An 11,470-nucleotide genomic window follows, 5' to 3' on the forward strand; every position below is an offset into this window, starting at 1 on the left:
TCAAAAGGAAGACTAATAAACCGAATAGATTTTGGGAAACCATAAAGACAACTTAGGGACTTACCTAATGTAAATTTATTCATCACGAGTTCATGATGGGTCAATGAACCAAAGATAGAGTTTGAGAATGAGGGTTAAAACATGACAATAAATCAAATTTCCAATGTTATCTTCTGCTTAATATGATTCATGTCCAGGTTTATGCAAATAATTAAGCAATAAACATGTACATGTAATATAAAAAATTAAACTACGTTGGTTCATAAAACAGAAAGACTAATTTTTGGTGATATGTTAGTTAAGGAATCAAAATCACTAAAAACCTATCAGGTTGTCAAAATTATCTGAATTTAATATTGTAACATTTATTACGTCTTTGATTAGAAATAATAAACTTGTCTGGTAATGAAAACGATAAACATATAGCATGCATGCACATGAACAATATATTATGTATAGAAGGCACCGGATTGGATAGCTAATGTTTGGCCACTTAGTAGATAGTCATTTCACTATTGTAGATTGTACTTCTTCTGCTCTCTATAATATCCTTGTAACTAATAAGGTAGGAGCTCCCCTCGAGTGGAGGGTCTCCTAACCTTTTTTCATAGAAAATAGAAATATTAAAGGTTAGAATGTACAAAACAACATGAATTCTTTTGGTATTTACATCGTGAAAAGTAGATTGTTAGTGAAATAAGAATTAAATTGAAGTTGATCCTCATAAATCATACTGTTAGTCGAGTACGAACACTTAAACAACTACAAGAGGGGGGGGGTGAATTGTAGTTGGGGATATTTTCAAACTTTTTGCGGAAATAAAAGAATGATTGAATAAGAAAGAAGTAATTGCATAAACAAGAAAGAAATAGGAACACGGGATTTTTACAAGGAAAACTTCTTAGGCCCAATAGGAAGAAAAACCTTGACCACGAGGGATTTTAACTCAATTCTCTTTAATAACTTTAGGCCAAAAGACTCACTTTTGTACAACCTAAACTCGGACCTACTCTGTTCCTCAAGGAACTAGTTCCCAGTCAAATTGTTCCCCCTGAACAGTTGACTTTCTCTCTTGACTTCACTCGAAGTCTTTTCTCCTTCTCTCTTCTCTTTCTCTTTCTCTTTCTCTTTTAATGATAAAGATTTAGATTCACTCAACCCAATCTATAATGCTCTAAGTAATAATGAAAGAAGAGTAAAACCAAATACACTTTCACTAAGATATTACACTTAAAATTCTGAAAGCATACATTAAAATATTGTTACAAACAACTTATTTGTAGAGGCCAATCTTTTCCACGATCTTCTCCACGATCATATGAAGCTTGTATTCAGCCACTCTTCCATGATCTATTCCGTTGCATATGTCCGTTGGAGTTAGTTGGTTATTTCCTAACTTCAGCCACTAACACACGCGTTCTCATTTTCCCACGCCTTGCAAGTAGGTGGATTGTTGTGGTTCCTAAAATCTAGGAACTACCACAACTCATCCTTCTTAGGCGCTGTTTTTAGGTTAGTTTTGGTGGCTCCTTTTTACAGATTTTATCCAAAAGCGCTGCACATAAACTAACTTCACAGAATATTATGGAATCACAAAATATCATAATTTTTACCTCCATAATATAAACAATTTTGTCACAAATAAAGTTTAACAACTTAATTTTTGATTAATCTCCTAATCAATTCTCCATAAGTTATTTAACATATTATTTGTGATATCTAAAATAAATACATTAATTTAAACTAAAAGAATAAATCTAAACTATAAACTAAGTTAAAACACAAGTGATTAAATCTAACAAAATAAACTAGGAACATACGAATAAAACTGAAACTAATATTAAACAAAGTTAATTATTTGTCATTATCAAAATATTGAAACAACAATATTCCCCCTTTTTGATTATGACAAATAATTGGAAATTTTTTTTTTATGTTTTTATGTTTAAAAAAAATATATAAACTAAAAAATAACACACACAAAAAAATAACACACAAACTAGACTCAAGTAAACTCAACTAAAACTGAGAACAGGATCAGGCTTGACTGGGAACAGGGATGAGAAAAACGTGCATAGGAACTAAGAATTTTTTTTTATATACAACAATAGATCTTCCCCCTTTTTCATTATCAAAACCAAGTAATGAACCTGCAGCACTAGAGAGTCAACAGTCTAGGCATCAAGCAAGTTGCTCAAACATAGATCTTATAATATTAGCCATCCAAACAAAAAAAAAAGCATGCAGAAAGCAACAATACCGACAACAGATTTTAAGCAATATGCAGAGCAAAGCAGAGAAAGTGAAGAAAATAAAAAGAAATTAAAAGTGCTTCATGTGTCTCAGACACAAGAAGAGAGATCCAAAAGAAATTGTTTAATAATTACAGCCACAAAAAAAACTTGTTCAATTGTTTCAAAGTTAAAGGAAGTTAGGGCTTGGAGCATTTGAAGAGAGAGGAGAGCACTAAGTCAATTTTGGAGAGCACACCATCCACCTTCAGGGGCAGATCCAGCATTTTTAATTTGGTGGGGCACTGTTTTTGAAAACCATCTAAAATTTTGTTATTTTGACGCTCCTTTCATTTTTAACCAATAAAAGTAACATTCATGTTTTCACATCTCCAACCTACAGCTTTAACCATTAATATTAATTATTTGTACAAAAATTTATACAAAGTGATATATATATCTAATGTCATATATTGAGACAAATCCGACGCATCTCAGATAACCGTATTTGTTTCTATATAGAGTACTACTATTATTTCAAAAATCTTTACTAAGAGCAAATACTCCATATAAAAAGCTTACAAAACCAAATATTACAATTTTTTGTAAAATAAGCGAGACTTTTTTTAAAAAAAATCATAGTTACAAATTTTGAATTTGATATAAAATTATAAGAGATGACAACTTTGACAATTGTGAAGTGAAAGAAAATAACTAAAACTAAAAAAAGGAAGAGTAACAAAAGGAAAAAGAGAAAAATTTATGATGCAACATCTAAAAAATGAAAAGACAAACAATTAAAGAAGTTGCTGCTAGAATACAAATTCGAACACAGGACTTGAGTAACATAATTACTTTACCCCAAACGCATCAACCACTGGCACAGAGCTCAATTTGTAATAAAAAAGGACGCTAAATTTACTTTACCCAGAAATACAGTCAGACTTAAAAAACAGAATTTTGATATTTTTGGTGGGGCACGTGCCACTCAAGTCCTCACATAGATCCGCCTCTGTCCACCTTGTTCCTGATCCCCGTATCAGCATTCTTGATATCGATCATTTGTTGTTGCCGCTGAGAATCCAGTACAGAGACAGTGGTCTCTATGACATTGATCCTGGCGTGCAGAAGGGTCAATGAGTCTTGAATTTCCCGAAGTAACTTGTTGAGCCCAGTAGTAGACAGCAACGGAAAATCCACAGCAGTAGAAGGAACTGGATCCGAGTCTAGGTGAATAAACACTGTTTCACCTTGATCCTGCTCCTTCAGAGACTTGGACCCAGCTAACCTCTGACTCTTCCTCACAGACCCACTTGGAACTCCCTCTTCACCCATCTTCCTCTTACTACCCACCTTAACCTTGAAAGGTGTTTCTTCCCTCTCAAAATCTATCTTCCCATTGACCAACTGTAACGCCCCGAAAATTCATAACCTTAACTAAACACAATTTCTTATACTTAGCAGCGGAAAGGGAATTTAAGCCTGTGGGACATGGCACACTGATACAATGCAACCCTAAATAGTCCTTGATAATTATACATAAATACTTGACTCAAATAATAATAATTTCTCTAATACAAGATATTGCACAATTTCCCTTGAACACGTTCCTTATTAACAACGCTCTTGCAATGGCTATGCTCATACCTAAAACATAAAACAAAACATCATGAGCCGAAGCTCAGTAACATACTACCCTAAAACGTAGAATTCATTTCAATTCATTTTATTTGCAAACAGGGAGAAGAGAATATAGTAAAACATATTTATAATTCGTAATGAAATAATAGCAAAGTAAACAATTATAAATAGCATATTGATACTTTATAAGTTCCCATTATCTTTTCATCTTTTAGCATGGTAACTGGCGAATATAGACATGTGGGACGTCTCCCACCATGTGATGACCCTCAAGGAGCCCAACTCCCTTTTTGGGTACACCACCATGTGATGATCCTCAAGGAGCCCATGATACACCACCATGCGATGATCCTCAAGGAGCCCGCTCCCTTTTTGGATACACCGCTCGCACCAAAATAGCATGCGGTACCCCTCAAGGAGCCCAGCTCCCTTTTCGGGTGTACGGCGGGTGCGAAGGTACGTGCACGACCATAATAGATAAGCGTAACATTATACTGCCAGATGCTCTTTCACTTTTATTTATCATGTTTTGTTTGTTTTGCATTCATCAGCATAAGCCATATATCTTTCATGAATCATACTTGAGCATTAATAACTCATAAGATCATCATTTACAAAAATCATTCAAAAACAATTTAATCCCACAATCCATATAAGAATCACATTGCAAAATCCTTAACATAATTATAAACATCATTTCATAACACATTTCGAAGGGGATTGGGTGTTAGCAATAGATGTTCCCTCGATTCCTGCTTAATAACCTTGAAAGCCGGGGGAGGCTTGTAATATCTCTTCCTTTTTAATCTAATCAATTCAGGGATTAATAAAAAGATTGTTAATACTTTATTCTAAAATTTGAGTTTCTTGATCCGTTTCCATCATGTGCCCATTGTAGGAGGTACTTAGGAGTTCAATATATTGAGATCTTTAGTGGTTGATAAAAGCCAAAGGAATTCTTTCTACTTAACAACTTAGCGCTTAAGCTGTAGTTCATGATTTGTGAGTATGAACGTCTTGTTATAGCCGTTTTCATATTTTATAAATTGAACATTAAGATCATGTTATACTTTTGTAAACCTTTAGTTTGAAACTTCGTTCCACTAGTCATAGGGGCCTTTAAACATATTTGTCATTTTATAAATTAAAACAATGGTCTTTGGTGTCATGGTTCGTGACTCAAGTTTAATAACTTGTACTTATGGACCTTGTAATATGACACTTTAATTCTTGAAATCTGAACTCTATACATAAGTGTCTGCTACTTTATTATATATATAAATTTAACAAGTAAACTATACTTAATTAATATTAATCTAAAGTCGATATATTAGAGTTATATGAAATACACTATTAAGCTATGTTACTCCGACACCCTCTCCAGGCCGGAGTATCGCGTATCGACTCGACACGACACGCGACACGACGCGCGACACGCCTGGAAAAGGTGTCGAGTCCCGTGTCAGAGTAAGTGTCGAATATACTCTTCAAGGGTCGACACTAGAGGAACCGAGAGAGAGAGGAGGAAAGAAAAGAAGATGAAAAATCACAGATCTAGGGTTGATTCGAAAACCTAGATCTGGAAATTGAAGAGGAAAATGCATATACTAGGACAAATTACCATGGGGCTTTGGTTCTAGCAAGAATTCCGAGCCAGATGGTGTTGTCAGATCTCCGGCAACGGCAGTCGGCGGCGGTCGGCGGCGGTCGGCAGTTTCTCTTTCTTTCCCTAGCCCCCGACATTTTCTTTCTCTGTCTTCCTCTCTTTTTTTTCATTTAATCCAGTCAGTTTACGTGGGTGTGCCCCTCCCCCTTTTCTTTATTTATTTTTTCTTTTTTATTTTTTCTTAAAGTTTTACCAACTAGGGTTTTAAAGAAAGCATTAAAGTGGGCTAGGTATAGTTAGGCCTTTAAAAAAAAAGCTGTCATAACTAATAAGTAACATTATATATTTTTTTTTACTGGCATAAGTAACATTATATTAGAGATACGCTAATTGAACACAAGTTTATATAACTAAAGTATTTTTTTTATGCTATCTCGTACTAAAAAACTTGTTACTCTTTATTATTTATTTTAATTTTCAATTTCAAAATAAATGTATTTTTTGAAAAACATCTCAAGTATCAAATTTTCTCCGACACTTTTCAGATACCCGTGTCTAGAAAATTGGTCAAGACACTCTTTTGACCGTATCGCCGTATCCCTCAAATTTTGGGACTAGAGTGTCGGATCCTCCGATCCCTACCTGGACACGACACCCGTATCCGTGTCTGAGCAACATAGCTATTAAGTATTATCCTTATTTAATCATCAAATCTCAAGTATTATATAATATATAGTGAGTTGTTTATTATGTTTTAGATACTAGGTAAAGAATTTATCAACATTAATTTGAATAACTATTAAGCCATCTTACTTGATCACTTTTATTTACTGATTTATAAAATTAGTCCAATCATAAAACACAATATAAATTCTAAGCTCAATAAGTTAAATATATGAATTCAGTTAATTAGTTTAACTAAAATTAAAACTAGAATTTTGGGCCTAACATTATGAGAAATCAATAGGTGTTTTTGGCTCAACTACTTCAATCAAATATTTAAAACAACAGAAGGGAGGTATTTTTATACCTGCTCCAACTGAGCACACGTGAAAAGAGAGAGCAGACGAGGGAGGTCGGTTGGGAGTAGGTCGGGCTCCGACGTCTGGACGGCGAGGCGAGGGACAAAATGGCGGTAGAGGCACGGCGGTGGTCTGGCGGTGCGCGCAGCAGACCAAGCAGGGGAGAGGGAAGAATGAACTGGGCGAGAGGGAGAGAATAAGGTCCAGCGAAAGAGAGAGGTGGTTCGTCGGTCGAGGGCGCACGCTGGTGGCCAGAGGGTGGAGGTCGATTTGGGTGAAAGGAGGGTGGCGGTGGCAGCCGCGAAGGTGCTGTTGTGGTTGAACGAAAATAGAGGGGAGAGAGAGGGGTGGTGAGGGGCAAAAATAACAGAGGTTTTGGGGGTGGTTTTGGAGGCGTTTTTCCGGCGAGGATGAAAATTTTCCGGCAAAGACAGTGGATTGGTGGTGGTGGTGAATTGAGGGAGGAAATAATGGGTATTTATAGGCACTATTGGGGGTTGAATTTTCCGAATTTGGATGGGTTGATTTGATGAAGAAAACTGAAATTTGGGTGGGTTTGATTATTAGATTTTTGGTGGGTTTGATTTGAATTGAAGTTTTTTTGCAGAAGAGTTGTTTGTGAATAAAATTCATGGGTGGAGTTAAAACTCCTTGTCGGTACTTGGGTTGGTTTTTGAAGAAAGAAAATGGGGATGGGTTGAACAGAAATTTATTTTGATGTTTTCCTTTTTCTTTCTTTTTTCTTTTCTTTTCTCTTTTATTTTATTTTCTCGTTTTATTTTCCTTTCTATTCCTAATACCACTAATTTGTTCTATTATTGGATTAGAATTAGTTCTAGTATCTAATTGGTTTATTATTTTTTGTTTTCTTACTTTGATTAATTTTATTGTTTAATCTAACATACCTTGTTATTATTATTAGAAACATATATTTTACGAATTAATTATTACTTTACTTGGGTATAGAGTAACAAAATTTAGTCATACCTTATAATTAAAGGAAAATTTTAATCACTAATTATTATTAATTAGTTTAGGGAGGTTTAAATTTTCGGGATATTACATCCTTTCCCCCTTAGAAAAAGTTTCAGCCTCGAAACTTGGTAAAACAAAATAAAGTGCATACATTTTTTTTACATAGTAAATGCTAAATTCAGGCATGAAATCTCATAATTCATAATACAATTAATCGGCAGATTAAATTTTCAAAACCTTGCACAACACATTTATTTGGTCACGGAAAAATATTCATTCGTACTAAGTTACTCATCTTTTTATTATGATCTAAAGCATATGTACGTATTTACATATGATTTTATCAATATTTCCAAGGCATCAAACTTATATCTAAAAATTCAATTATTAACGACTTATCACTAATCAGAACTAGTATTATAGCCTTACTCAAGAATATCATTGAATTTGATGGCTTTGAGAATATCTCGAGATAGGGTTGGTAAGGTAAGCACTCCTTACAAGTGATTTTGTTATACTTTCTTTCTTCCTCCAACATATGCACCAATGATTTTTATCCAATAAGGTCATTCATCATTCAAATAATAGTTTAGGTTCATGTACTATCTTCATTATCACAATTTTGTTCCTCATTTAAGTCTTTATATCTTTTAGTCACATAATCTCAAAACCAACTTCACCATGCTAAAGATATGTCAAATTCCCAAAAATCAATTTCCGTCATTAACACAAGTTGTTACTTGGTTCACCTAATTTCCCTAAAAATCCTTAGCCCATAGAATTTAACCAAACTTGTCCTTAGTTTATAATCCTCCCTGGCTTAACTATTCCTTGCACACATCTGTAGGTCTTTTATTTTTTCACTATCCATCATTTTATAGCATGAACTTTGTCAGATTTTTGAAATCATCAAAATTATAATAGTATCATCTAGTAATTTATTCCTAAAACCTCAAATTTTCTATTTCTTATCCACATAACCTTAATTTCAGCCGTCTTATTAAACTTGTTTGAGTATCACTATCCCAAAGCTAAGCATCTATTTTCTTAACAGGGTCGTAACATATTTCCAACCTAATTATACATTTACCTGATATGCGCAGGGTTCATTGCTCGCTTTGTCAAACCCAAATAGCGTTTACTGTTTATCCCAACTTCAATTTTCTCCCCATTTATCGCAACGTGTCATCTTTCATATGAACCTGAGCACTCACAATTATCTATTACACATTCCCAAACTTATCTGAATAACCATACTAAGGTAGTTATCATTGTCACAAAGTGTTATACCTAGTTCTCCATATACAAGATGTCTCGTCCAAAATCTTTAAAATATAATGACCTTAATAGTTAAGAACTTCTCAAAATTTATTTCGACGTCCAAATGTTTACTTCCTAGTTATACTCCAAGTAGTTATTATATCTCCAAATGGCACATCCTTATTCCTTCAAGCTAATAATTTATCTAACTTCTTAAATTAATGCTTCACTTAAAAGCCATAATTCGTTGTTCAGCAAAAACTATAACATCAAATACTAGTTCACGTCACATTATAACGTACTTCAACTTTTAAACTCAAAATTTTCATGACTGCAATTGGGCTACTTACTTTCTAGCTAATTCCTCAAGTAAAAATCCTAATTTCCCTTGAAAATTTTTCCTAATCAAGAGATCCTCGCACGAACCTTCATAAAATAAAATCGATCCCAAGCTACAACTTTGATTATGTCCACAATACAGTTAACCTTAGATGTTTATATATATATATATATATATATATATATATATATATATATAATAAAAAAATATCATATCAGTAAATTTAATCAAACTTATCACTTCAAAAATGTATATTGACATCTTTATCCGAACATCACAAGATAGTAAATGATACTATCAATATTCGATGAATCTAGTAAAAGCTTATTACATATTTTATTATAATTAATCAATTCAAATATGCACTTCAAGAAAAAAAATATTATAATTGAAAAGAAATAATATTTTTAATTTAAAACTACAATACATAGAGAAAGTTGTAAGAAAAATACGTCACTTGGACTTTTATTTAAGTTATTCACACCCTTACCCTAAAAACAGTTATCAAGATCCATAGTTCACACTGGCAAACAAGATAAATCAAGCCAGACCCACTCATAGTAATTTAGATTATATTTGGGTTCATTTTTGAAATAAATTTAGTTTTTGGCCTCCATCGATAATGCCTCAAATTATTTTATTTACTAATGTGTGAGATTAAATTTTATAACATTATTAAATAATCTTTCGCTTTCCTCCCCCTCTAGGCCATTTCTCCCCTCATCTATTGCAAATTTACAAAAACCTCAAAAAAAAAAAAATCCTAATTTCTAACCCTAGACTTCCTCCACCCCAAAACAAACTAAAAATTGATAATCACTCAATCACAAACGAAATCTCGGGTTTCACTGTTATCAAAATTAATTACAGAAGGAAAATACGAAATCAAAATCAAATTGGGGAGGTTTTTCTAGAGTCAAACTGTTATGTACGGCTATAAACAATGGCAGCGAAAACAGCTAGACCAGCAAAAACACCGAAAGCGATAACTATAATACCGCCGCTTCCATGTTGGCCATCGGCACCGGTGCTTAAGAGAAGAAATATTCTGTTGATGTTGTTGTATAAGCTCAAAGATGGAATGTTGTTAAGCATCGGACGAGAGGAGAGAGAAAAAAAGCTTAATGCACAACAATGGCGGATTTTTTCTAACATATTTTTTTTGTACTGGTTTAATTTTTTGGTGACAGAAATTTAAAAAGATAATTAAATTTTGGGTTGATTTCATCGCTTTCTTTCTCTTTCTATATCTCCTCTCTTTGAAGGTGTGATTTTTTATTCGTCTCTTCTCTCGAGGAGAGCGAGTGAGGGATGAGGAGGAAGAAAATGGGAAGTGAGAAGGGATCAAGGGAACTAGGACTTCTAGAATTTAGCTTTTTTTTAGATTGGTGGGGGGTTTCTATTGGTGGTTTATGGGTGGTAATGCTAGTGGGTTGGGTAGTGGTTGTTGAAGGGATGTGGTAGTGAGAATTAAAAAACAAAATAAGAAGTAAAAAAATTAAATTAAAATGTATAATAAAACAGAAAAACTTATTGTTCAGGTTGTAAGTATTTTGCCTCATTAAAAGAAAGTACTACAAGCTTAACGCAATCATAAGAATAATCAAAAGATAGACTTAATATAGGAAGACCTTACAAAGGTTGACTAATTAAAATAATTTTATTTTCTATCTTATTCCTCCTCTTTCCTCCCTCCTCCTCTCCCTTACCACCTAACACCCTCCCCTTCCACCCCACTACCCCTCCCCACCTCCCCTTACTACCACCACTCCCCCGCCACCCTCCCTTCCCACCCTACTATCTGAAACTCCCAGCCCTATCCTTCGGGTCTCCTACTTCTACATCCTTCCGCTTTTCAGTGTCTATAATAATCATCATCATCAAGTACTAGTTCACTCAATTAATTTTGAAACCAAGTATCATAAATCAGGACAAGACAAATGCAATAAACTAAACTCTAGCTTCTTACTTTAGTCATACTAGGAAAATGGAATTGATATTCACAATTACACTTTCAAACACAACAACATGAATTCACAAATGCACATGAGACCACGATTATCAACAAATGCATATGAAGCTATGTTCTCTTTACCTTATTTTAGGAACTTATAACTAGAGATGTCAGTGAGGCAGGTCAAGTATGAGACACTTTCCATCCCCGCCTTACTTGGGTAGGGATTAGTCGAGGCTTGGTTGAGGGTGGGGCACGAATGGATGAAAATCGTACCAGTAATGGGTGGTGGAGCTGGTGTGGATTATATGTTATACCTACCCCATCGCCGCCCATCCTATTTCTCCTCCATAGACTTCTCGTTGAAGAGAGTTGTTTCATGATATATCTTTAATTTGCATCTTTAATATTGTATATTGAAAGTAATTTTGATCTTAAATC

The 11,470-nt window shown here is 34.0% G+C and overlaps 1 long non-coding RNA gene across 1 annotated transcript; it reads right to left on the reverse strand.

Annotated features, from left to right (window-relative positions):
- Positions 1-2,967: 2,967 nt before the first annotated feature.
- Positions 2,968-7,056, reverse strand: LOC109133781 (uncharacterized). Its single transcript, XR_002038967.3, has 2 exons — positions 6,509-7,056; positions 2,968-3,878 (listed from the first exon to the last, which is right to left on the reverse strand). It is a non-coding gene; the product is annotated as an uncharacterized LOC109133781 (long non-coding RNA).
- Between the last annotated feature and the right edge of the window lie 4,414 nt (positions 7,057-11,470).

Source organism: Beta vulgaris, chromosome 8 (assembly GCF_026745355.1).
Source record: "Beta vulgaris subsp. vulgaris cultivar EL10 chromosome 8, EL10.2, whole genome shotgun sequence".
NCBI classification, from domain to species: domain Eukaryota; kingdom Viridiplantae; phylum Streptophyta; class Magnoliopsida; order Caryophyllales; family Amaranthaceae; genus Beta; species Beta vulgaris.